This window comes from Motacilla alba, chromosome 3 (assembly GCF_015832195.1).
Source record: "Motacilla alba alba isolate MOTALB_02 chromosome 3, Motacilla_alba_V1.0_pri, whole genome shotgun sequence".
Lineage (NCBI taxonomy): Eukaryota > Metazoa > Chordata > Aves > Passeriformes > Motacillidae > Motacilla > Motacilla alba.
The window spans coordinates 59,609,087-59,633,938 of record NC_052018.1 but is presented as its reverse complement, the minus strand read 5'-3'; the positions used below and the strand labels follow the sequence as shown (position 1 = coordinate 59,633,938).

At 42.4% G+C, this 24,852-nt stretch overlaps 1 protein-coding gene across 8 annotated transcripts in view; it reads right to left on the bottom strand.

Annotated features, from left to right (window-relative positions):
- TIAM2 (TIAM Rac1 associated GEF 2) overlaps window positions 1–20,058 on the bottom strand; it is a 166,911-nt gene extending 146,853 nt beyond the window's left edge. For 3 of the 8 annotated variants that reach the window (XM_038131907.1, XM_038131906.1, XM_038131917.1), the window contains exon 1: window positions 19,527–19,677. The gene's annotated coding sequence lies outside the window, so the exon portion shown is untranslated. The other 5 variants (XM_038131913.1, XM_038131912.1, XM_038131911.1 and 2 more) reach the window with 5 other exon arrangements.
- Between the last annotated feature and the right edge of the window lie 4,794 nt (window positions 20,059–24,852).

The following is a 24,852-nucleotide window of genomic DNA, read 5'->3' as shown; positions in this document are numbered from 1 at the left end:
AATCAGCAACAGCAATTTTAAGCCAGGTTTTCTAACCACTGCACCTAATCACTACCTTTTGAAGTATTTTATTTCCCAGGCTGTACCGTAGAAAAATCTCTGCAATCACAACACAAACTCTAGTCACAAGAGTGGCACTAACAAACTTATAATAGTCTAGGTACCTAAAAAACCAAGAAGCAGCAGTAGGTGAGACTTACTGCCCGACTGAATGCCATAACCCCAGAAATATTTCAAATAGAAAGCAGTCCTTTAATTTGAACTTACACTAAGCCAGACCTGACCTCCGACTTTTCAAATGCAAATATTTCAGTGAATGCAACCATCAATGGCACATTATCATAGAAGGAAATTTGATAATTGTCACCTTCTTAACCTTTCAAGTATTCAGTCTTTTGTCAGGCTTCTGTGGCTCAGGATATCAATGACTAAAGAAGCAATTTGTCTCCACTTTCATATTTCCATGTACTCCATCTCACATTCAAATCACCAGCAGATCAACGACTTCACAGCCAACAGCTGTCAGTCACAATCCTTTCAACAAGTCCATGTTTCAAACACCAGCCACTTTAACAGGGATAAAGAAAAGACAAAATTGAGGTCTATCCCCTTAAATACCACGTGTACACGATTTGCAGGTCTTTCCCTTCATTTGCCGGGACGTTCCCTCCTGTTGTGTTCTTCAGGACCAGAGAAGCCAGCCAGGAGGAGCTCCAGATGACTCCAAAGAGAAACATATTTTCCCTTGCAAGCATCTAAGTTTCTCCACCCGAGCTGAGGAATGAACTCCGCAACACAGCAACGAAAATGTGCACGCTGCTATTTTTCTCAAGAAGCACTGCCCATCCCCACAATTCCTGGATGAAAAAGCAGTATTCAAACAACAAAATCATAGGCTTGTGAGTTGGATCTTTAGTCAGAGAAACAAGATTTCTTCCAACTTTAAGGAATGTGACAATAACAGCACATCTAACCCCGCTTGATAAGTGGCAGGCAATTCTCCATATAAGGTGAAAAATGTGCTAGCGTAGCTCATGCAACACTGCTAATTCCCTCCCTGTTCTCAATATTCAAGAACATAAATGAACATATAAATCAATTTTGTAAGTAAACCTTTTGCTTACTTGCAGCTATAAACCATCTAGACACTGCTAGGCGCATAAAGAATTTTGAACTTAACTATTTAATTCCTTTTAAACACTTGGTATTCATATCACAGCAGTGCATAAACTAATATAAATGTGAGGAGGTCCCACCCCCATTTGATTCCTAAATTCCCTTTATACTTCACCATTCCCCAGTCAACCTGTGACTTCCAGCCCCTGACTAACCATGTTGCTGCTGGCAGGAGCAGCTAGAGAAGGGGTTGAGGGCTGCGTGAAGCCCTGCAGGCTCACACAACCACCACTCACACTCCTTCTGCCAGTCCCGGGCTGATGTGTGGTGGAAGCACCAGGATATCGGCACAGGACTGCTGCAACTGCTGCTGAGAATTTTTATCTCAGCTCTGATTGTCCCATAACCTCTATGTAATAGCACCAGAAACATAATCAGCATGTACCTAGTTGTGCCTACAAGAAGATTGCTCATTACTCATGGCATTACTCATTCGGAGACTGATGAAAAGACTTCCATTGATTTTTATGAGCTCTGCACCCCAGAATGCAAGCCCAGAGCAAGACTACTTTATATGTTCCTTTCCCCTCAAAACAAGTTAGAGTATCTGCAAAAGATGTATCAGTGCTGGCAGAGCAACTCACTTTGTTTTGTACTTAGTCCCACATCCCAGCCCCTCCCATACCCCCCTTCACTGTTTTTTACACATTATTATTTGTTTTAATGGTCTGATAAACTACACAATGAACCCTCTGGATGGGTTTTTTCCTAAGGAATGATGTACCAATGACCAATAGGGCATAAAAGACAGGAGATTCAGAATAAGTCCTCAGAGGTCTTTTGAAAACCTCTCAAATCTGACAGGATTACCAGGGGAGAGAAAACATCCTAAAATTTTCCTGCAATGGTGAGAGGGGAAAAAAAGAATTAATATCATTAAGTTATTTAAGGGGAAAAAAAAAAAAAAAAACCAACTAAAACCCCCAAAGTTCATTAACTAGTCTGGAAAAGTACTCCACTGTAGCAGTCAGTGACTAGTAGAAGGGGCACAGAGGGGAAGTTTACACACACACCGCACACATACATATCAAATGTGGGCAGGAACAGTGGGAAAACAGTTCACTATTTTCTTGATCTTTAACAAGAAGACATGGGAAAGGTTGATTAGATTATTTTAACCACAGAAATTTCAGAAAAATCAGAAGATAGCTTCAGCTTGCCAGTCTTCCTAGTTTATCCATAGTCAGCCATCTTGTGATATCCTCGAGGCAAGAAAATGTAGCCTGATGTGCTAAGAAGGCCCCATGGACCAATTAATTGCTACAAAAAATGTAAGCTTCTATTAGACAGAGATTCTTGTTTTGCTGACTTTTTTTGCACATCACCGTCCATTGCACTACCATGTAAAGTAGCATAGCCCATGAAATACTATGAGTCAGCAAATTATCATAATGATATGCATCTGAATTTAGAACTTGAATTACACTGTTTGCTGTGTTCTGTAACAGAAAAAAAATCAGGAGCATTGACTCTAAACGTTATTTAATCCTTATAGTATAACTCTTTAAAGTATGTTTACAGTCATTCACATCTAAGACTCTCATTTCCTGGAACCTTATCTAATCTAAATTCCATATGGAAGATTTTAGTGGTATATAAAGTTGCATACAAATTAACCACACTCCAATTCATTCAGATAAAATAAAACTGTAAATTTAATAGTGATATAACTGGAGCTGTCAAATTATATCTGGACTAACAACAAAAAGTTCAGACCTTTTTGTACAAATTTAGTTTTAAAGGACCTATTATATAGCCTTAATTCAGAGGATAACTCTAATGTGGCTTAGTACAAACATGCTTCTAGTTGATTCACTTTTTATTCAGGGAACGCAAAAGGGAATGTCTATTATCCATGTGATAGCAAAGACCTCACATGGCTGAACCATGAACTTGGAGCTTTTCAGGGTTTAGTGCTTAAAGCTTCAGAGATTACAGCTCCTGATCCAAAACTAGTTCAGAAAGCACGGCAGGAACCAGGATAAGATACAGTAGAGAGAACTTTAGTGTATCTTTACAGACATGGCTTCTCCATAAACTTCCCATGAACTTTTGAAGACACCATTTAATCATTCCCATATTTTTTCTGCAAAACTCTCTCTCTCTATATATATATTTAAACGTGTATATATCAGTAATATATACAAGGATAAATAAAATAATATATACACTTATGCCAATAATGAATCCTATGAATAATGAATAATTACAAATTTCTGTACCATAATTCTAAGTGAAATATGGAAAACAATGTATTCAGTTTCTACAAACAACCTGAACCACAACAATCCCACGAATAAATTCATAAGGATGAAAGCAAAAAGCCAACAGCAAAACATAGAAGTTCCCCATGAAAAGGTCTTTGTCTAAGGACAAAGAACATAACTGAATAATAAGAACTATAACTGAACAATAAGAACTTCCCATCTCAAGAGGATATAGAGAATACAAGTGAACAAGAAGTTAATGTCAAGCTCTCATCCTGAGATCCAAAACCACTTAACTTCACATAGCTGCTTGAAGTATTTACCAAACAAGTTTTATTTGGGAGACTGTCCTCCCAATAACACACAAGTCCCACTGAAATGCAAAATACTGCAAGAAATAAATTAAAAAAAAAAAAAAAAGTCAGTGTGTGGGCCAGAGAAAATAAAGCACTGTTCCAAACTGAAGTAAATTTTTATAAAAGAAACAAAACGTTTAAATCAGCTTATTGGTCAAGCACAGCTCTGACAAGCTCAGACACTGGAAAAATCTAGTATTATGATTTTGTGGTGGGGAAAAAGTAGTAGTAAATGCAAATAAATAATCTGGACGCTTTTTTTGATGATTTAGCCCCATTTGTTACTCTTCATAGCTGGCAAGCTAGGAATCTTAATTCCTACAGGAATTTCATACAAGTAAGAAGTAGCCACTGATTAAGAATCAGTCCGAATTCAGTGAATGGAATATATCCCTTCCTTTATGTCTGGGACTTAACGTTCATAAAGTGCAAGAGAACAAATGTAACTGACTGAAGTCAAACTTGAAAGCAGCAATAAAAACACACCCTTTTCACACGTTCTTAGCTCTTAATACACAGCCATTTACAATACAGGGTTTAGTGAATGATCTATCAGTATCGCCTTGGGTGGCACCCTCTCCTACAGAGATAATTGTGCATGAGGACATCTTGCAGGCCATGTTCTCTAATAAAAATGTTGGCTCAGAGATTTGGCAGTGACAATTCATCACAGATATTTTCACTCTTAGAAATATAGCAACAAAACCTAAACTGTTTTATGATACCAACCCCCCCATGTATTATTCCAGGAAGCATTTCACAATAACTGCATTGATGACGGCCAAATACTGAAGCCAATCCTGATCCTGCCAGTGAAGAGTTGCCTCCCAGCAATGCATATTCTGATCTCCTGCCTAACCTAAATTTAAACTGGAGGGACAGGGCACCCATCCCTTCCCCAAAGAAATGTTCTACTATTTATGAGGTCTGATTGTAAAGATGATCTTTTGATTCAAATTACATGACCTATTTAAGCTTATTATTTTCATTTTTTCCCATTCATAATTCCTTCACAGTGTTTTAAGTAACAGCCCCTTCCACACCAGAGTCACTGCTTTCAGGGATGATGAATAGCAGTTTAGCTCTCTCTCTCCACACCCACTAAGTTAAGCTAACCCACATTCACATCTTACTTTACACCACTTGAACCAGCCTCCGGTATGCAATCATTTCTTACCCTCGTTACAAATGCTGCCCAAAAGAAACACCATGTCCTAAACACCACAAAATTTTAGACTGCTGTGAAGTGCCTATGATAGTTTATACACATTATATTCCTTCCTACTGCTGCAATGCCCAGACCTGAAGGCCAAATTCCTCATGGAGCCCTACAACAACTGCAGCACCCAGCAGTGTTATACCCTCCCTGATTTCTGTAATTCAGTTTCTGGTGGTCAGTCTATGTTTCCATAAAACACTAGTTTGCTGTGCAAGAATATTCTATGTCTCTGCAATCCCTGCTGCCAGACCTCTGCCTGGTCCCATCTTCTCCTTGCTCCAGTTATTCTCCACTTCAGCAGCATGTCTCCAATTCAGCTCCATCTCTAGGACACTTAGATGATCCTGAAGGATTTGCAGAGCATCTTGAACCATTTACAAGTATCAATCGTTTTCCTCATACCTCTCCAGAACAATCTTGTGCTACTTTCAAAGAACACACTGGAGACCATCAGGCACGTCCCTCCACTGCCAACGGGGAGGGAAACCAGCACCAGGCGCTGGGGTCAGGCACAGAGACTCTGCTGAAGCCTCATCTGACACCACAAAATTAATAAAATCTTTTCCATTCCCAGTGGCAACAGGAAAAATACAAGGCAGCAAAAAGGATCTGCGGCTTTATAATATGCTACTCAAAATATCTGCTGATGGTCATAAGACAGAAAGAATATGCCAAAAAAACTGTATGATGTAGTCAGTTGGCAAATGGGGATAATCACACACAAAATGAAATGCATTCAGCACTGTAAAAGCAGGGCTATGGGAAATTGCTGGTTCTCCATATAAGGATCCAATATTTTTTCAATTTGCCAACATAGCATAAAGCACATAAAAAAAATCTTAAAATTCTAAATGTTAACCATGAAGAGCACTTTTTACAATATTTCTCAAGAATGTTCATTTTGTACACCCATGAGTCCTGATTTTATAATTTGCAGCCAGTCTAAATGAAAAATAAGAGTTTTTAACTTCTCCATATAAAATGTCAACCACCTTTTTAATTGAGAGCCAGAAAAATATAATTGAAAATTACTAACCTCAAGCGCTCATTAGTGACAAATCCAAACCCCAGCTGAACACAGCCCTAATAGGATTAAAGAGACATTCAGGATGATGTATGTAGACCTGGTATGCAAGAAAAGCTGAAGAAAAATCTGTGTCTATCCACAGAGCAAGGATCAGACACAGCTCTGGGAGGAGCAGCACTTGGGTAGCAGACATGCACACGCACTTCTCCTGGTGCCTCCCTCCCCCTGGAGCTACAGATGGTGCCCACAGGCACCCTCAGGCTGGAGATATCACTGCTGGGCTCAGAAGTTGCAACATCACCCAAGGAAGAAAGCAGGGAATGGCTGGCCATGCGCCTCATGACAAGGCATTTCCAAGAGCACAGCCATCCTCTGCCTATTTTTAATGGCTCTTTGTCACCTCCCCCACCACACGAAGCTCTTCAACAAGTGAGCTGTTCAGTCCACCACGTCTATAAAAATCACACATACAGGTAAGCAGTAAGCAGTTCTCAGGCTGAATTTCATGGTCTCAAGGTCCTTCTGTGAGCATCAGGATCATTCAGCATGAGATTTCCTATTGATCACATGCCACTGGCTGCACATCTAAGGAGGCTCAGAAGGGTAAATTATTTTTTTCCCAAGTCAATTTTAAATTGGCTTCCTAAATTGTCTCCAGATCCTTTCCAGACAGCAGAATGGAAATAATTAGAGGTGGTTGGAAAATGGAATTTTTGTCCTGTGGGGAAAGTCTGATAGTCCTGTACTTATTTTTATGCTAACACAGGCCAAAGTGTAAAAATCTTAAAATACTAAGTAGAGAAAAATACTGTAAGGTATTCTGAAACAGCATCCTCCATGCACTTTGACTTATTTTGTTGCAAGAGAACAGCCCATTCCTCACATGGGCACAACAGCAGCCCACATAAATGTTCAGTTTTTAGCCTGAGATTCTTTCTACTCCCCAAGACCACAGGGCAGTGACTAGCACTGTTGACCCAAGCTCTTTACACATCTCATTCTACTCCTCTTGCTGTATGAGCCAGACAGGAAGACAGCAGAAATTGCAGTTAATCACTGCTCCCTTGTTCATCTTCTGAAAACAAGTTTAAATGACATGTTTTGGAGGTTTGGGTGAGAAGGTCCCCCTCCTATTTTAAAACAAATCTTTGTCAGTCTGAAGTGATTTATTCTATTTTTTTCTGATGCATATTGTGGAGCCAACAGTTTCCCACCACGCAGATGCAAACTGAGAGTAGTCACAGAGCTGGGAGCTGAAATGGGGAAATACACAAAGAAGTGATCTCTAAAAGTCATACACAAACTGTGAACAAGAGCAAAAGGAAGATTCGCTCTCAACACCTCTTATGGACAGGAATACAACTTTCCTCCTATTCTCCATGTGCAGCACTATGCCTTCTACTGCCTAACCAGAGATAGACTTGTCACACCAAGGGCCTAGGTAGCTATGTCAAGTAAAACTCTTCCTTCTGACACCATGGAGATGGCTCCTTTATGCAAGCCATCCAAGTAGAATGCCTCATGGGAAAACCTTCAGTGCCATCACTCTGTTAGGGTTCTTCTCTGCAGCTGATTAACTGGCAGAGCCATGGAAATCCTGAGTACATGTGAATTCTGCATCATTTCATTCTTGGCTTCAAGTGCCTTTGACTGGAACTCCTGATGAGGATGACACCTCTGCCTGTAACTTGCTCTAAGTCAGCGCTCCCTCAAAGCAACTTTCCACTGCAAAGGAGATCTTGGCATCTCTTCCTCTCCAGGTCATCTTGCAACTGTTCTGATAAGAACCTGCAGAATGCTGTACAAGCACCCCTGAAGCAGACAGGGCCTGAAGCACAAAATAGCTAGACACGAACCCCAGAAAAATTGCTTAATATATTGTATCTATCTTTCTGCAAATGCTCTTTCCAAGCCAGACCAAGGTAGCAGGGGAAATAATGGAGCCCTTCATTCCCCTTCATACAAGGCGAAAGGAGTGATTGCACCATTCCAAAATGTTCACATCTGGAAGCCTTCCTACATGGAAACACTGCTTCCAATAAGCTTTATACTTAAGACTGCAGAACCTACAAAGAAAGGGCTCAAAAAAGAAGGCTTGATAAAGAAGATTAAACAGTGCAGAAAAGTCTTTTTGGTACTTTTGATTTAGCTGCCCACCGTCTTGGGACCTGGCTGGAAAGTAGCCCAGCAGAAAAGAATCAGGGAGTACTGGTTGGCAGCCAGCTGACCATGAGCCCAGCTAGCCAAGAAGGTCAATGGCATCCCAGCCTGGATCAGCAATGGTGTGGCCAGGAGGAGAGGGCAGTGATTGCCCCCCTGTACTCAGCACTGGTGAGGCCACACCTCGAGTGCTGTGCTCAGTTTTCCCAATTCAGTAAGAACATTGAGGCACTGGATTGTGCCCAGAGAAGGGCTATGGATGTGATGAAGGGTCTGGAGCACAAGTCCTATGAAAAGCATTTGAGGGAGCTGGGGGGGGGTTTAGTCTGGAGTAAAGGAGGCCTAGGGGAGACTTTATTGCTCTCTACAACTGCATGAAACGAGGTTGTAGCCAGGTGACATTTGGCTTCTTCTCCCAGGGAAACAGCAACAGGACAAGAGGACATAACCTTAAGCTACACCAGAAGAGATTTAGGTTGGACACAAGGAATAATTTTTTCACTGAGAGGGAGGTTGAGCATTGGAATGGGCTGTTTTGGGAGGAGGTGGAGTCACCGTCTCCAGAGGTGTTCAAGAAATGACTGGACAAGGCACTTTGTGCTATGGTCTTGACAAGGTGATGTTCAGTCAGAGGTTGGACTCAGTCTTGGAGGTCTTCTCCACCCTTAATGACTCTGTAATTGCTTCCTCCTCTTTTAATTTTTCTATTCAGTGAGACAAGTTTTGCAAAGTTAAAAAAAAAATCATTAACAAACTCAAAGGCTGTCAAAAAGAGGCAAGATACTAAACCACGCCAGTTTCCTTTCATCAAAGACACAAATCCACGGGATGTATCTATAGGTTATAACACCAGCAGGTTCAAACTTGTTCTGAACAGACACAAGAAATCCCTGCCCACACTTGGAGATAACCAAAAGTCTTTTGAACACTTAGCATGGCTCTGGGCCAAGCTAATAAACTCTGCTGAGCCACAGGGACATCTCTGTGCCAGTACCTCGGGCTTGGCACAGCTGGCAATGCTCTCAGTGCTTCTTGCTGGCACAAACCACAGGCAGAGCTCATTCCTGGCTGCCTTCACCCCACCATGGAGTGAGAAATGCCACCATATTCACAGCTTTGTCTTCAAGCCTTGACTTCAGTCTTGGGGACATTCATACCCATTCTTCTGCATTATCCATCCAACAAAAAACATTTCAGGCCAGTTTTTGACTCAAGTGTCAATATTTTGACATGGACATAACGTTTTTCACCTGGAGGTGATGAAAAGTGTTGCAAGGAAAGTCTAACTGAACCAACACATTTGGCTTTTGCTTTGAATGACACTGTTTTACAACAGCTTTTTCTGTTGAAAATTAGGAATTTACGCATTTGCACGAGGCTTCTTAAACAAAACAGCATTTTTATTCAAGTGCTTCTTTGGAATGCTTCCTCAACCCTCTGAAGAGCACATCTTACTGGGTTGGGTGGGGGAGCAGAAAAGGAATTATGAGACTTACACGTTGTTTACAGTGGGTAATACTGCCAGGCTTCTATCCAGTTTTAAGATGTACAGCCTTTGAAAGCCCTTTTGTCTGGTCTTTGACTCAAAAATGACATCTCTACAGACAGAGGGGTATGGGGTTGTAAAACCAAAGCATATTTTCTTAACACTGCTCCAGAAATATCCTCTGCTAAACGTGTAACAGATGCATGTTCCTCATTAAAAAAGTGTTGCTATACATTATGTCTTGGCTGTAGACAGATTCTGGCAGAGATTGATACACTGTGGACATATAATTCATGTGTCTAGTATGTGAACTCTGGACCCTGCTTAACCTGCTGAGGTCCTGTTATGGATCTTGGGCCATGGAAATGGGAGCAAAGGGAGAGAGCAGACAGACATGGAGGACTAGTGTGTAGCTGGGAAAACAACAAAGCTATTGGACTTTTCTCAACACCATCCCCACGCACCCAGCTTTTATTCCCATTTGTACAATGAACTGGAAAAGCAGCACCAATTCCAGCTACCTTCCTTTGAGAGGAAAAAGAAATCATCACTTCATGGTGAGCATTTTCTTCCTTGAGTAATCTCTGGCCTTTTGCTGAAATTTAACTTTTAGGTTTTGGACAGGTAAGTCCTAATGATGAATTACAATATATTTTTTTGGCTGATTGGTGCTTAAAACCTGCCCATGCTAATCATAACTTCATAATCCACAGGGAGACCCTTAGTTTTATTCCTTGCCTGGTATTCAGACTTCCATTTAATTACTGGTTACTTAGATTTATAGGCAGATTTGCTAAAAACAGTGACTCTGTGTGCAGACAATAACCTTTTGATGGGTATGGTAGTAAAACTCTAATTCCTATGTAAACAGGACCAAATTTTAAAAGTAGCTGGTGTAGCTCTCTAATGAAATTGGCAGCACTGTGTGGGTACTTTGTCTTGGAGAATGCTAAATGGTGCATAGCCAGCATTTGCTCCATAAACTGTCAAACAAGAGAACTGCAACTGTTCGGTGATTTGTTTTTCTAATGTAGTTCTCTACTATGGGAAATGTCTTTTCCATGACCAAATGAGGAAGCTGTCAGGATCCAAAAGAAATAGAAGGCAGAAAGATGAAGTCTATAAGGTATCTCCCAACAGAGAAAAAAGGAGAAAGAAAACATTTCTCAAAGACCCAGTTTTGGGAGCACCATGAAAAAGCAGAACACTTTGGAAAAAAAATTACTTCAAGGATGCTACAATTAATTGTTGGGCATCAATTACAGTACTATAACACTCTAATTTTTCTCTCCCTCCACTGGGTAGCACTGATGATAATATTGTTGCATATCTCCATAGGAAGAATAAACAACAATACATACATCTGGTATCTTTCTTCTCAGGGCCTTCTACTACTTTACAAAATGAAACAGACTTCATCACCTTAGGGAGGCAGAACGCTCCCCTTCCACTACTGAAGAAACAAACACTGCAAATAAGTGACACCTGAGCTCTATGCCTCAGCAAATGAAGCAGTCACTGAGCACTGATTCCACGTTTCCTATTTTGCTCTATATTCCTGTCAGCACTTCAGTGCCGTTTTAGGCTCATATCAGGCAACAAGAGCAACATTATTTTGTTCATAATAATAAAGGGTAATTAAACAGGTAAAAGTCTTCACCACTGATGAAAGGACATCCCCAAATCAGGATTTTAAAAACAATCAATATGGACCAACTATTTCAGACAGGTGCTCTGCTGAAATCTCTCTCTCAATAACGGAAAAGAGGAGCACAGCTCTCCTTTTCCTACTTCTGCCTAGAACAGAGGAAAAAAAAGAAAAAAAGACACAGATTTCACTGTCTGAATTCAAACCTCATATGATCTGGTCCTCAGGAAGACAGATGACATTTAAATATATGCAATGGCTATTAAGGGATTGATTCTGGAGAAATAATCAGATAGACCATATTTTTACTGGGCTTCAAGTGTCCACAATACCCAGTAAAATAATCAAGGCTACTCTGAGCAGACTGCAAGACTCCTCTGTGCATGTAGACACTTCCCAGTGGTGCAGTTGTAGCTCTGTTAGTCAGGACTTGCCGGTATCTGCTGCACACTTGCCTGTGGCTGATTTAACAGTTACCTGCTCACTACCCCACAATTTCCCTCCCTGCTGCCAGCCTAGGTACTGGTTGTTCATAACAAGAGCAATATGAAGACGGGACCACTGCAAGGAGTTTGAGAACTATCAGCAATAATATGCCAACTGCAACAAATCTGCTCTACAACAAGAGGGTGTCAAGACACATCAGCAGCCTACATAGCGATTGTCAAGAATCAAAGCTCACATCATTTTATGTCCCTGAAACGTCAACTCAATTGCAAATTTAAAAACAATATTTTTATCACTTTGCCAGTCATAGGACAAATCCCAATAATCTTAGTTGTGCTGACCTTGACCAGGCTTGAGACAAGTAAGTCACAAACACAGAGAAATCCAGAAGCCCACAGAGTAATTACAAAAAATAAAAATCACAGCCATGGTATGACACACTAAAGCCCTGTTCAAACCCTACTATCCACTGCAATCTATACCGCCCTTAGGGAATATTTCTAGGTTAAGCAGCCTACTAGCAGCATCTCCTTTTGTCCAAAGTCTAATGCATTACTGGCATTTCATAAACAGATAAACTTTATGGGTGGGAGAGTATTGTGAGTGTTGCACAGATATTTCCCTTTACTGTTGTTCACTATTAGATTGTGATACAACTTTAAAATTTTCCACTAATTTGCCACTACATGAGTGCAATCGACTTAGTTAAAGCAAAGCTTTTTTACTTTCAGTAACCAAACCAATGCTATCACTAAATAAAAAACACAAAGGGAAGGGACAAAGACTCATAACAAGACCATGATCATGAGGTCACAAAACCATCAGCATGAGTAATTATATTATTGCTAAAAAACCTTTACAATTATTTTTGATAGCTTTTTAGGTTTTCAGGTGCTATTTGTGCTTTTTGATAATGAAAGAGCACAATAGCACCTAGCACCATCTAACTTTTCTCCATACAGGAAGCATTTCATAGGTACAGCAAGCCAAACAGGGACCACATTATACAGGTGAATGAATAGCTACACCATAATCACTATTTGTCACTGAAAATTTTGAGATTTCAAAGAAAGCAGCCCCATAACTCTTCAACCATTTTGGCTTTAGTCAGTTACTCATCTGAAACTTGAACATCTTTAAGCAAATATTTTCCCCTGGAGATCTGATAAAGTGATAGATATACAAAGTATTTTAGTTCAGATAAAACATTCCTGTTGGTTTAAAACCACAGGGAAAAAAGTAAATTATTTTAACAGTTTATTTTTTCAAACAAGATGCCTTGCAGTCAGTTGGTAAAGCCTGAAAGCTGATAATTGCTTAACAAGCTTTGTATTCCAAACAAAAGTATCTTAATGGTTCAAATTTCTCTTCTTTCCACTGTCATATACACACTGATCACACAAGTTAATTACAGAGAGTTAACTCTGCCAAGTATCTCACACTAAAATGGTGATATAATTCTATTAGAAATCACAAAAAAACCCACTCATTATTGGTACCCCTACCATTTTGAAGTGTGATCTCTCTGTATCTATGGGCAGATCACATCTATCGACAGTCAAGATCAAATTTGCATCATCTGACCTAAAGGAACACTCTGCAGTGGGAGCATGGCTACACCAGTTCCAGATCCTGGTCTCAGTCTTTCCACAGTAGTCTCGTTTCTTGAACTAGAAAGAGAGGTGAATGGCCTATTTTTATAGGGCTGCATTAAATGTTTCCTTCTAAAAGCTATTTTAATGGCATTGTGGTGCTTCACAAAGGAAACAAATTCAGTATATGGTTAACAGATATAAACATGCCTTCTACCTCTGAAGAGATGTAGGTTTTTTAAGAGCACTTTCAAGTGACTAATATCAAAATAAATCAGCAATTTAAACTTTACAGCATCAATTGAAGATGACATTTTGGCATGTAAGTACACAAATTGTTCACAGTGTCCCTGCAGAAGCCATCTATAACTCAGAAGATGCACAGAGCCTTTCAAATGACGGCAATGGAACGGCAATGGAATTTAAATGATTTAATTAGAATAATATGCTCTAGTCCTTGGCCACTCTCTCACTATAAAGTAGGAATTTCCTCTGGGCAGGCACAGCACACAAACCAAGCTGCGACTGCTCGATTGCTCGTCCCAGCTCCAAAAAAAGTAGTCTAACTTCCCAGTCCTGTGAGACACCAGAATGGTCTGCTAACTTCTTTTGTCAAGTTTCCCTTCTTCACTCAGTCTAAATCCATCCTAACAGTACAAGGATAACAGAAGCAGTTGTTACCATGACACAGAGTTTAAAATACTAATCAGAGCTACTGGAAAGCATGCACATTTGTACTATCTTCTGATTTCCTTTTTGAATCAAAACCAGAAGTTCATTTCTTCTGCCAAGGCAGTTTTTCTTTTTTAATTAGGAGACTTTAAAATCTGAATCATTCTTTTTCTGGGGAAGGCATTGAAGAAAAGGACAAGGCAAACTACTACCAACCAAAATTTATCTCAAACCCCATACTTTGTAATTATTGGGTTCTCTAAAATTGGATACCAATTTTAAAAAATATTTTTGTAATTACAGTAGAAAACTGCTGTTACAACCTTTCCTATTGAGTGCTTAAATATTGAGAGTACCAAAGTTGCATTTAACTTACTACATTTCCAAAAAGCAGTAAGGAACTAAAACCAGGAAGGAAGACCAGATTTCCTGCTTTTGATTTTTATTAATGATTCAGAGAAATTCTTTTTTTTACCTATATGAGAAAGTTGCTGACTTCAGTGAGCAATAAACTTCCACAACTGACTTCAGTGGAACCCCAATTAATATCCTCAAAGAGAACATTTGTCTGCTCTTTCCTTACTGGAGATAAGAGGTTCCCTTCTAAATTGCATCCTCGGGACATTTGACTAAAACTTTTTTCCTCCAGGCAAAAAGTAAACATCTATAAATATTTTATACCAACACTGCAAAGCAAAAAAAAACCCAGACTAAGCACTATTAACGTGCACCTTTTTTTTTTTTCTTCACATTTATAAGAAACAGGCAGTGATGCACGCCACAAGGCTGGGATCTAATCAGACACAGTAAGGCCCTGTCTAGACAGGCAAAAGTTATTACAATCAGTTAGCGTGGTTGAAGAACTCCATTAAGACGCAGGCCAGCAAGAAAGAAACCACATTAGCAAATGACACAGCACAACCAGGCACCAAGGCAGCCAAGGGGCCTCCTGGCACGTTCAAAATCGAGCCTCTCTTCGAGTCATTGGTAAGCTGGCATGTCACAGCGCTGGCTCCTTTGCCAACATCAAGTTGGACAGACTATGGACACACAAGCGGTGGGCAACTGCGTAACCCCAGAGTGCTCTGAGCCAGCCACAGCAGCACTCGGGGAGAAGGAGCTCATGGGGGAGCAATGACGAGCCTGAGTGCTACTCCACGGTGCTGGGCCCAGGCACCGTCTGACCCCGTCCCCGCAGCAAGGCACCAGGTGCCCTCAACAGAAAAGACAATTTACTCACAGGGTGATCGTGTGCTGCAGGTGTTTTTTCCACCCTTCATTCCTTGGAATGATGTCGCTGCTGCTTGTGGAGAAACACACTTCTGTGACACTTGGGATATAAGCACACATGCTAGGAATAAGAAACACTATACTTAAGAAGACAAAAAATCCAAACTAAACAAACCAAGAAAGAAACAAAAGTTAAAAGCTAAATTATGAGGATTACATATAAAGCAAAGCAAACTTGCTTCCTTTGCTGCCATTTTCCCCCTTGATCAAAACTTTCAAGGCTTCTCAATAACACCTATTTGCTTTGCAAATGGGGTATCACAGCATGCTTGATACGATGCCAAATGTGATAAAAAAAAACAATGCACAACCTATTTACTACTCTTACTTGATAACTGCTTTTCAAATAATTCGGTTTAAAATAAAGAAGAGAATACCCAGTTCTAAAGAGAAAGAACGCATTGAGATCACCTAGGAAAATGCTGTCTCGACATCTATAGACATTAGAAACACCTCTAAATTTACACACCCCAGCATTTAAAATGGTCCAGAAAAAAGAGAAACAAAGCCGGGAAAGCGCTCGTGTTTTAATTACTATCAGCAGTAAGCCCTTTTTTCAGCTATGCTATCCCAAGCAATGAACGACAAGCTCTGAAACTGCTATTAAAGTCCTCACAAACTATTTTCTGAAGAGGAGCAAGCATATACTTCTCTGGTTGCACAATATGACACATACACTTTTGGGATGTGAGAGGAAGTTAAAAACTATTAACAATCCACCAGGGAAAATCTTCCTTCTTTGAATCAAGAATAGGCTTCATAATAAATTCCTTCACTATTGTATTATATAATCTCATTGGTAGCATTTGTCCAAACTTTTCCAGTGCATTACTTTGTGTCACTGCAATTTACTTTGCGGAAAGGGAAAAAATCCCACAGAGAGTTTAAGAGTATATACAGAAACTATTGAAATTTTTCCCATCCACTATCATTATGCCATTACTATTCTTGAATTTTCAGAAGCAATGACTTCACTTTGGCACCATCAGAATTTCACCTTTTGCTCTAAGTGGTAAGACAACTCTATCAATCCATAAGAGTCTTCCACAGCAGCATGAAGGATCCTTATCAACGTGCCCAAGCACTATCAAAGGCAAGGTCAGAGTAAAGTTGTGACTGCAAATGTGAATAGACTGCACGTGGACCTCACCTGTGGAGTCAGTGGGTAGGGCACCCACATGACCTCTGCAGACATCCTACTGAAGGCAATTCAGTGAGGCCTTCAGCAGTGCTTGATGGTAACATCATTAGCTGAGCAGGGAAGAGCTCAGATCTGGCCAACAAATGCAGGTTTTGGAAGCACATCTGCTATTAAAAATAAACAAAAACCTGTCTTTCAACCAAGTCTTGGTCAGTTCCTCAACGAGCTGTATTGTGACCCAAGAGGAAGAAGATCCAAATCCCACAAACCAATACCATCAAGTCCTGAAGGCAAATATATCATAGAATCATAAAATGGTTTGGGTTGGAAAAGGCCCTAAATATCATCTACTTCAATCCCATGGCCATGAGCAAAGTGGGCTGACTCTCTTATGTAGGTAAAAACTGACAACTAATTAACACTTGCACTTCCAGCAATTCATTACTTCCTGACAATCAGAATCCCTTCAGTACAAATCTAAGGTGAGACAGTGAGGGATGCCCAGCTCCTGAGCACCACATGAATGGTTTCTGCCTGCTCCTCAAGGGACTGCAATAACGGGAATCAAAGAAGCAACTGCACCATCAACTCATCATCTGCTAAAATTAAACTGCGACTCAAAGGGGAAGTCTCGCAGCATCCTCCATCTCTGGCCATCAATTGCCACCTCCTGCCTTCAGATGACGCTATTGCAAGTGTTGAAACAGGACAGCAGTCAGCATGCTGATGTTTTTTTCCCAACTGCAAGCACTAATTTTCAAGGCTGATCACTGATCTGACCCAACTCATAGCAGCAGGCTAACAGGGCCTAAGCAGTGCGTGGAGGTGGTGTAACCACAAACAGAGAGAACAGATTCCTCACCTTCTGCTGCAGCAGACTCTGCTGTCATACACTGGGATTCAGTTTCTACTTTTCCATCAGCCCCAGGACTGAGAAACACACTCATCTTATTTTATCTGGCTGATTAGCACCCATTCCTGTCACAAGCCCATGTGATAATCACTTACTAATACAAGTGTCATGACTGACTGTAAAACATCTGGCTCACCCTGTGCATTAAGTGCTAGACAGACACTGCAGAGAGTAGCAAAACCCAGTAAGTGCTTACAAACTCACACACTTTTTATAAAACCCTGCATGTTGTGCTGTTCTACCTACAGTGCTCATTGTTGTCCAAAGCAACAATTATGCAAACACTTGTACACTTGCTTAATTCTTCTGTTACAAACTACTCCATTACACTTAATGGATTAATTAGCAAAGGCTCATTTCTACCCAGAGAGTGGAGGCTCCCAAGGCTACATGCAGAGTCACGGGACAGGCTCCCGGGGGGAGGCAGGAAAGGCACCTGGGAGTATCTACAGTCACACTGCAGCTCCACAAGCAGTTTTGGCAGCAGTATCCAGTTTTGCCAGCTTAAAAAAAACTAGCTTCTCCACTCCCTCTTTCCTCCTCTCTTAGCCCCTAATGAACCAAATCGTGGAATTGATCCAGATTAAAATTACATCTGTTTTTTGCTCAGTGCCTAGATCCAGATCACCACAGGACAGCATAAGTGTTTGTGCTGCTATGAAAAGAGTCAGAGCTAGGCAGAGGCTGCCAGGGCAACCCCACGTTGCAGCAGTTTAAACCACCCAAAGCACAATCATAGCCCAACTCTGTATTTCAGCCCTGCTACGGTTACCTGACACTGAAACTAGAGCAATAGGATTGTCCCCCACTTCTTCCCTCCATCTCCCTTCCCTCTCCCCACAGCACTGGGGCTCAGCATCTCTCCCAGACACTCCTATGGGAAGGCAGAGCTGCAAAGAAATGCCCCCAAAAAACTCCTGGGCTGGATTAGGTTTCTGCTACATTGGCTCCTGGAACTGGCTTTCCACAGGGTTGGATGAACCGGCATAAAGGAGAGAGTGCACTGGGTCCACAGCAGAGCGCCCAGAGCAAGTTGTCGATTTTCTTCCCAGCTACGGAGAGCAAGCCTGGCCAGGACCAGCCCACTGCCTCCCACAGGGAACAACCACAGAAGTAAACCCCTTTGCAGGATTGTAAGTCTCACTCATGCCAAAAACATAGAAACACATTATTGTAAGTTTAGTTAGATAAAAAAAGGTCATACAAAGTGCTGGTTTCCTTTCACATTCTTTGCATATACAAAGATCCCAACGGTTCCAGGAGGATTTTCCTGTATAGCCTTACTGAAAGCTGATTAAAGAAAATGACCATTAATCCCACTAGTAACTTAAAACAAAACGTTAAATTAATTTCAGTGGGAATTCTGTCCGTGTACAAAACCCAGCATGATACTCTCAGATTGATATACATTGCTCTCCTGGGAAATGACAAGAACTCCGCAGTCGTATGAAAAGGCGAAATTTACTCCACGTTATTAGAAGTCGGTACAAAAATCGCCAAAAATCGGCACAAGGCTTAAAACTATTTCCACAAACCCCGAGCTTTTGAAATTCTCATTGTTCGAGCCGCTGTTTCCCTTTTCACCTCTTACTTTGAAAGCTCAGCCCCCGCGATCATCTTTAAACCAAGCTCCGCGCCAGCAAACCTTTCCATTTTGCTAAAATCCTGACGGGCGTTTTCTGAGGCTGCTGAGCCCAGCGCGTCGCTGCGGGAGCGAGGTTCCCCTGTGAGCCCCCGCGAAGTGCCGGGCACAGCACAAGCATGTGGCAGAGCCGGCTGCCTGCAGGGGCTCCGGAGGAGCCCGGCTATCCCGTCGACAGCCGCCGGCGCGGGTATCACTCCCGGAGCCGGAGACCCCCGCGGCCGCAGCTGCGCTGCCCCGGGCGCCCCAGCGCTGCGCGGGGCGCGGAGCCGAGCGCGGCCGCGGCTCTTTGTTCGGCGGCGCCCGAGGCCGGAGCGGCCGCGCCCCGCGGAGCCGGCGGGACGGGCTCAGCCCGGGGGGGCCGGGGCGCGCAGCCCGGACGGGCGGTGGGAGCCCGCGGAGCCGGACCCCGTCCCGCGGCCGCGCGGCCGCCCGCTCCCGGCCACAGGAACGCGCAGCGGAGGACAAGGTCTCACCACAGACAGACAGACAGACAGACACCTGGGAGCGCCTGCCGGGGCTCTCAGCCCCCCGCTCAACACCCTCTTACCTGTCCGCGGGTGCGGAGCAGCTCCGAGGACTCTGTCTCCGCGGCGCGCCCGGCTGCCAGCGGACAAGTTTCTGCCCCTACTTCGCTCCTCGCAGCCACAGCGACGCTTTCCCCTCCCGCTCCCTCCGTCCGCCCGTCCATCCGCCCGCCCTCTCTCCCTCCCTCCAGCAGGGGCGGGGGCGGCGGTCCGGAGCGCCCGACCCCGCCCCGCGGTTCCCCGGGCCGTGCCCGGGTTGGGCCGGTACCGGGGGTACCCGACTCGCGTCCGAGCGGCGGAGGCTGCCGGGTTGGGGGACGTGCCCAGCCCGGAGGTGCCCCGGGCAGGGCTGGGCGAGCTCACCTGTACCCGCCGGCCCCTGCAAGGGCAAGTGAAGGGTGCGGGATCCAGGTGTTGGCCACCCCATCCTCCTCCGTCTGCCCGAGCAAGCCCTCCTGTCCTTTAGTCTTCGTTTATTTACAAACTTACTGCGAGTTACCTAGCCGGTTAATGCAACAGCAGGAGAAATTAAACCCAGGAGGAACATCGCACCTCTTGGGTTTTTCCACACACAAGTATTTAATGGAAGACAAACCACCTGGGAGAGCCCTTTTGAGAGGGGTTGTACAGTGAAACAAACTCCAAAGAGAACTGCTCCAGCAACACAGTTGCCATTCTTCAAGATATTTAGGAAGGTTGGGACAGGCCCCTCTCTTTGCACAGCAGAGGTGTGAGAGCAGAGAGGGGCAGGCACACTGCCTGCAATTGTCTTCTGGTTCAATTCTTCTGGTGTGTTTATTACCATTATTGCACCGTGCAAGCACAGCTCTGATGCATGTTACATAATTAACCTTTGTTATGCTGGTAACCCTGTCATTCTCTCCTCGAGGCAGTTGTGAGTATGAGGAGGAGGGCTTGATGTTGGGATAGTCAGTTGCTCCCCTGACAATTTTTATTTTGGTTTCTCTCCAGAAAAACTAGATCAAAAAAGTTCTTTGCCGTAGACAGCATTGTGGAGAGCGTTGTGGTAGTCCTTTGTTCCTCAGTTAGCCTGTGCCACAGCCAGCCCTTACAGCTTAGTCTCCTCCCCAGTAGGCTGCACCCTGTCTTCATAGAGGCCCAGTGCATCAGAATAGCAGAACTGGGTGGAAGGGAATCTCTACAGGAGGCTGAACTGAGAAGCAGAGGATGTGTGTTCACCATATACTCAGCTATTTAGACAATACACTATGCTAGAGTTTTCTGCTGGCTTCCTGCCTGCAACATTTTTTCAGTAATGTAGTGAGAGATGGAATCATCAGGATCATAGTCTGTCAGGACAGGAGAGACTCTTCTGGCCAACAAGCACTTTCTGTCAGAGAGCACTACCTGTCCATCACAGCACAGCGACGTGTACTGTCAGGGAGGGATACTGACAGCACTCCTGCCCCACAGCCTGGCTTAGCCAATTGTGATTGAGACATTTCAATGAAGAAATCTATCTTGTGACTATGAACTCTTTAAATATGAAACACTAGATACTTATAAGACTAAAATGAGTGGCAACTCCCACAAGTATGGTTTCTCCTACTGATCTTGCAGAGAGCGTTTAAGCTAGATGTAGTGTCTAGAGAAGTAGGAATAAACCTGGTTGTCACTATTGAGAGAAGGAAGCAGAGGAACATTGCAAAACTGTTCTATTATAAGCATTTTTTATTACGTTAGGGAAAAAAGAGAGAGATCAGGTCAAGTATCAGTCAAAAATCAGGCTTCCTCATTGTGTTTGATGTAATCACTTAGAAATAAGTAGACTTTCCTCACAGGGTGGAAAAAGTCTGCTGCAGTTTATGCAGGAAGCCATCTGTACTATGTTCTATTTCAACCAATGTCTCCATGGGTAGGGGGCTCTGTTGCATATCAGTACATTTACTTTGGGTTTGGAGTGTTTATCCTGTTCCAGATCACCTTCTCCCCCCGTTGACTGCTTTTCTCCTTTGCACAACTGCAATTAGAATATTGCTTTGCCTTCATGCAACACACCCCTCCATAAAGACTCTAGGGACAGACTACCAGCTGGTGACCATGGTGTTGGCTCTATGCGCCAAGCAGGAGACGAAGCAGAACAAATCCATGGAGAGCTGTTGGAAGTAATCAGTGGCAGTACTGCTAACATGGCACACGAAAAAGTCATACAAAAAGTCATATGGAAGCTCTTAAAAAGTATTTGTTCTTCAACAGCTAGCTCTCAAACTCTCAGGATTGTGCCAGGATTGTGTTCTCAATTTATTTTTCACAGGCCTGAGAGTTAACTACTTACTTTTAAAAATGAATAGAAGCTTGAATTATCTTATATTCAAATAACTTCTGGAACAAGGAATTTAAAAACAAGCTGAATATCATTAAAAATGCTCATATCTGTGGCACTGGTAGCACAGCAGAAGTGGTGAGGGAGGCATCATTGCCCCTTTCAGCCATATACCTTTGTTTTGCTGTAATGGATTTATGTTTATAGTAAATTTATATTAGTGGTAAATCCAGTTTGTAGTGTACTCCAGAGATTAAAATCTTTATATTTGCAAAGTGCTGAACAAGTTGCCTATCAAAAAAGACACAAGAAAATGTCATACCAGAAACTATCATCTGCTGTCATGAATATTTAAAGCCAGTGTCACTGTCACATGCTACACACTGTAAATTTACTCTAAAGGCCACCATTAAAATTCCTAAAAACATCACAAAATAATACGTCCCTTGCAGACTTGCCTATTACAGTGTTTTGTGCTCTCAGGTCCAGCCCTTACCTCATGACTCACTCAAGCAAAACATCTATTGAAGTAAATGGGAGTTTGGCAAGAAAAAAAGATGGAGATGGGCCAAAATCAAAACAGGGATGGAAAGATTCTGGTCTTTTAAGGCAGTTGGATTCCTTATGTAGACCCAAAGTTTGCTGCTCAGAGCTTAGTTCTCCTGTGAGATTACCAGAGGACTTCCGATGGGACTTCAGCCGGCGTGTCTACCTCACTAAGCAGGCTTTAGTGAACACCATCTGTGGCAGTTCCTCATGCACAGCAGGTTCTCAAGGCACACAATAAAGTGTTATTTGTGTAAGAATATGAAGTTCTCCCTTTTGCCCCTGTATTCCTTGGCTTTCCCTCTCAAGGAAGTGTTACATTAGAAGTTTCTTCGATCTTAACCACTTTCATCCTCCTGCCTTTGGTTTGCTGTGGAGCAGCGTGTCTGACTGACTCAGTGCATGCATGGATTTCCTCTCTGTGGTTGGTGTTCCTGTTTGTCCTCCAAGTGTCTCTTTCTCTCCCTTTAAAGTAGTGAAATCCTTTATCTGTCCCTTCCTGACCTCCCTGTATATATGGCTTCTGGGCATCTGCTTTACTTTTGTTCTCTGCTTTCCGGCGGCCGTCCGTGTTCCATCCGGCTGCAGCAGCTGGGCATCGCTGGTTCTGCCTCTGCCTGCCACCCTGACTGCTCCTGCCACCCCACACCCCCAGCACAAGCGGTGCAGACTATGGAGATGCATGTTCCCTAAATTTTAACTCACAAAAACATGGTGTTCTGCCAGCCAGGGGCCTGAGACCCCCGGATGTTTAGAATCCTTCTATCCCTCCTGTTTATCTCATCAGAAGGCACACACAATTTCTATCTCTGTTATTGAAAAATTATATACATGATGCAAAGCATCAGATGGCAAATGCTCTACATCCTCTGCAAATGCACTTTCTTTCAACATATTTAATGAAACACAGTCTCTAAGAGTGTTTGTAATTAGGACAGAACACATTTTCACTGAGGGTAAATTAGTAAAGGTAAATTAAGGAATATGAAAAGGTTTCTCTTCTATTCTCTGCAGGCACACACAGGCACAACACACACAAACACACGTAGGGGAAAATGCCCATCTCTGATACATCACCAAAACAGCGCTTTGGCTTCTGTGCCCCCTCTACTGGCTGGCCCCTTCATGTATCTCTATTAACAAACATACTTCGAAACATTATATTGAAATTATTGGTGACGCTGGAGCATTAAAAAAATTGGCCACACTAATAAAAGTATTGCAAAGAATAAGTTCCCTTACCAATCCTGCGGAATGGTAATTCATAATTATTTGTTCCAAATAAATATTCACACTCAATTTCAAAATTTCAAAGAGATGTTGAAAGCTGACAGAGCCATGCGAAAACTCCTAAAGATAAGACCATCTCCAAAACACAGATGTGTGTGGATGGGAGGCTGGATTAATTTTCTTTGTAAATTCCAACTTTTTGATGTAAAAACTTCCTCCTTTTGTATTTTTCCCCATCAAAAACAAATTATGTAAACTTATTCATAACTCTGTATGCTATATACATCCAAATATACACATTCAAAGACAAATGATAAAAAAATACAGAGAGATAAAATTAAATATTTGATACAGGCAAAAGCATGTATAGAGGGAAACAGATGAAGGCATAAAACTTAGATAATAGTTCCACTAGAGCCATGCTCAGCATCTTAAAAACCTGTACTGAAACCAGTGCAGATCTTACTGACATTGGTGAGACTGAGCTTTTCCAGGCAGAAGATTTGAACAGGAAGGCAAAGCCATTCAAAGCATGTCCAAAGCCCTGCCGACCCACTGGTCCCAGGTTTCCAAGTGTGGAACAGGACCAGAGATGACCTGCAGGGCCGAGAGGACTGGAGAGTAACATCTGCAGACCTAAGAGCTTGAGCTGAGACATTTGAGAGAAAAAAGTAGATTGTCTCACTCACCAAGTAGTTTTTTTGACTACTAAAAGAGAAGATGTGTATTGTTCAAATAGATGAAGTTTAATTCAAGATGATGCATGTCAAGAACAGAAGCTATGTTTCTTGAAAAATGTACATAAAAGGACATAGCTGTTCTGCAGCTTTGTAATTTTAAATACAGCAGAAAAACTAGAAGGAAAATAGAAAGCTGATGGCCTTGGAGGGAAAATGAGCGACCTCCCTAAACCCCTCTTGTTCATGCCCCCATGTGAGACTTACTGCAGACACGGCCCATGGCCATGGCATTATTCTCAGAAAATATTTTCCACATGACTAGCTACCCAGGACTACGTCTCTGGAAGATAAAGCCACTTCTTTGCATTGATAATGGAAATTAAAGCAATAATGCTGTGTTCTCTAAAATGAGCAATACACTGGCTAATTCTGCTGAACTAAAGTCTCTTGCAGTTCCTGCAAGTACAACCCCTCCCCTGCACTCGCCCTGCAGCATACATGGTTCAGCTCATCACCAGTCTGGTATTATTTCAGAACTCTTTGCTGTTAATTCATGTAAACAATACAAGAACAAAAATGGGGGTTTTTTTTCTGTCCTCTAGCCACTGC